This window comes from Armigeres subalbatus, chromosome 3 (assembly GCF_024139115.2).
Source record: "Armigeres subalbatus isolate Guangzhou_Male chromosome 3, GZ_Asu_2, whole genome shotgun sequence".
In the NCBI taxonomy this organism is placed as follows: Eukaryota; Metazoa; Arthropoda; class Insecta; order Diptera; family Culicidae; genus Armigeres; species Armigeres subalbatus.
Genome location: NC_085141.1, coordinates 77,278,212 through 77,281,554, shown reverse-complemented (window position 1 = coordinate 77,281,554; position 3,343 = coordinate 77,278,212). Strand labels below are relative to the sequence as shown.

Sequence of the window (3,343 nt, the reverse complement as noted above, 5' to 3'; positions counted from 1 at the left end):
TCGTGAGTTCTTGGCATGATGTTATTGATAATATTATGGTGAATGCAAAGTATTGGATGAACATCTGTAATTAATTATGAAAGGAATATTAATATTAGTTATTTCGTTTTCTTAGGTCTTTTAATTTTATTTTTATGGCGCTTAGTGCCATTTTTGTTTATAAATGTACGATCCGTTACATTGTAGGCATTAGTTTTGTTTGCTCTTTCTTGTTCATTGGTCCCAATGTTAGGAATAATAAAAACTTCTTGTCCTTCTTCTATCCGTGGGGGGTCTTCTCGTTTCGAATTTTGATCAGTGACATGCTTTTGTGATTTTTCCATGTTTCTTCTTGCTTTCATAAAAAGGTCTTGAGCGTTTTGCAAAATTTCTCAGGATTTTCTATGTTATTCTGATTAAACATTATTTCATTTGGGATATATTGTGTTGCCGAATGAACAGTATTATTATAGAGTGACACTGATACCTTCACAATTGATTTGGTTCCCATCGTTTTGAATTTATGTTTATTTGTGTTAAATATCTCAATTATGGTTAAATGGGTTCGTTCTACTTGTCCATTTGACTCGGATGAAGACGCGTATTCTATTTGTGTACCTAACTGGCTCATAAAATCTCGAAACTGAATAGAACGAAAAGTTGTTTCGTGGTCTGTTACAATTATGCGGGGTACGCCGAAGGTGCTGATATATTTTGTTACTGCTTTTTGTACGTGTACTAAATTCTTTGACTTCAAATAGATCATTTGCAGGTGTTTTGAGAAAGAATCTATGATAGATAAAAAGTTGTGTTTATCGATGATAAAAATGTCCATATGTACTCGATCTAGCGGTTTATCGGTGATAGGTCTGGGGGATATTTTTATATTGAATGGCTTTCGCTCATATTTATGCCTATTACAAATTTCACATGAATTAATGAATTTTCTAATTTTTGTACACATGTTCGGAAAATAATAGGATCGTTTAATTTGCGCTTCTACTTATTCCACGATGCGCTCTTTCATGTTCCTTTGTTATTAAATTATCTTGCCTATTTTCGTTTTGAACGTCTTCTACTATCCTGTCAGTAAACACAAAATGTCCTTTTTGGTTGAAGTTTTCCTTATACGCCCCATAAAAAATTTGACAGCTCCGAAATTTCACGATCATCCGACGAAATCGGGTGCATACCAAATCGTCCTATTTTTACACCGACGACGTCGATTGTCGTAGGATACATATTTTCTTCGCCAGATTCATTGAACGATTATAACGTGAGCAATCGGTTGCCTATTTCATCGGTAAAATAATCGATTGATTGTGTACTTAGTGCTTATTTTGATAGATTCACGAACAGACGAAATCGAATCCCCGTGTTCATAAACATAGAGTGAAAAAAGTATGTATTTGATATTTCGGGACCGCTTTGCGATTTGGGCGTAACTTATTTTGTAAACAAACATTGGAAGGCGAATTCCTGCTAAAACAAGCATTTCATGAGGAAACCACGGTATGGATCCGATAGATTAAGCTTTCCTCTACCAGATAAGGGAATTAGTTTAGGATGAAAACGCTTCCATTCTCCGGAATTCATGAAGCAATGTTTGTTTACAAAATAAGTTACGCCCAAATCGCAAATCAGTCCCGATTTAATAAAGTGATGATGACTTTTTTTCTAACATTTTCGTGACATTTTCCGGAACATCCTAGAAGGAAGGTTCTTCGGTAGTAAGCGATTAATAAAGGTAAGTGATCACTTTTAAATTATATCACATACTAGTCGACCCGGCAGACGTTGTCCTGCGTAGTAGGCGAAAGTGTTGTTGCCCATGCGAAATTTCCTTACGATTCTTAATTTTAGTTTTCCACGATTTACTCAACCTTACTCGTATTTTTTGCATGAGGAAATATCATATAAACCCGTCGGAAACGATAACGAACATATTTGCTGAAGGAATGAAGACAATCCATCCAGTCGTTTTCGAGTTATGCGGATATGAACACAGACCATTTCATTTTTATATATATAGAAGATAGATGTTTCTGATTCCCAGAGGAATTGAAATGTTAGAATACAAACCATTGCCAAAATCAACAAAAATGCAAATGCTACAAATATGCGATTATGAGTTTTTTTTATATCATAACATTTAAGTGTTCATAGACATGGCCAGCTTCGTGGATGGCCACGTACACAAGGGCTATTTGCAGTTGAAGAGGACCTGAGGGCGCTCAATGTTCAGGGCGATTGGAAGCGATTGGCCCAGGATCGAGTTCAGTGGAGAAAAATACTTAATTCGGCGTAGGTTAATCGAAGACCTGTAGCCCATCAAGTAACAAGTAAGTAAACATGGTCTCATACAATTTCCGTCGGATTTCAATTCTCTTTTATTTTAAAAAGTTTTGATTTTCCGCGATGAAGAATTCGTGTATCTCGCCACTTTGAAAATACATGAGGATAAGATCCGCGTACCAAATTTCCGAGGCGTGAGACTATTCCAATCCAGAAATATCCCCAGATAATACCATAATTTCTGCTTTTTTACAGAATCATGAAGTTCCTGCGATGCCACCCGATTTGATAAACCAATTAATCCCCCTATTTCGTCGGATTCCATTATTTTCCACATCGATGAATTTATAGATTTAATCTGATTTGCTTAATGATAAAATAAAATAAACCGATTAAACATTTTTCGTCTGATTTTATTATTTTCAAAACCGATCAATCCACAGATTTAATATGATCTGCTCCATGATGAAATGTATTAACCCGATTAAATACCCTATTTCATCCTGATATAATTATTTTCCGCACCGATCAATCTATAGACTTAATCTGATTTGCTCCATGATTAAATTAAATAATTCGATTAATCACCCTATTTCGTCAGATTTCAATAGTTTCCATACCGATCAATCTATAGATCAAGTCTGGTTTGCTGTATAATAATATTTAAAACCTCGATTAATCACTCAATTTTGTCTGGTTTCGTCACACATCATTGAAATCGAAATTGACCTATTATTCACTCGATATAGTAGACGTTAGTCTACCGATTTCGTTTGGCGTCGCGTCGGTTGTAACCCCTGTAATAATCCCATAAGGCTCGGTGAAACAATTTATAAATTCGTCGGGAATAAAATAGGTCGATCCTACCGACGAGAACCGATTTAGTATGGGGGAAAATCGGGAGGATTTTTTATGGGGCGATTCTTGAATAGTTTGGATGAGATTTTCTGGCACCATAAGGGCTGATTGTTTACCATTATGGAATACTCTCAAATAGTAAGTAATTTGATCTTTATTGAAAGCGTTTTTCGATATTATTGTTCTGTGAAAGTTTTGGAAAAAAGTTTCT

General features: G+C 35.3%; 1 long non-coding RNA gene across 1 annotated transcript; it reads left to right on the top strand.

The window, feature by feature from the left end:
- Positions 1–1,117: 1,117 nt before the first annotated feature.
- Positions 1,118–2,666, top strand: LOC134224088 (uncharacterized). Its single transcript, XR_009982842.1, has 4 exons — positions 1,118–1,380; positions 1,692–1,726; positions 2,137–2,321; positions 2,530–2,666. It is a non-coding gene; the product is annotated as an uncharacterized LOC134224088 (long non-coding RNA).
- Positions 2,667–3,343: the final 677 nt, after the last annotated feature.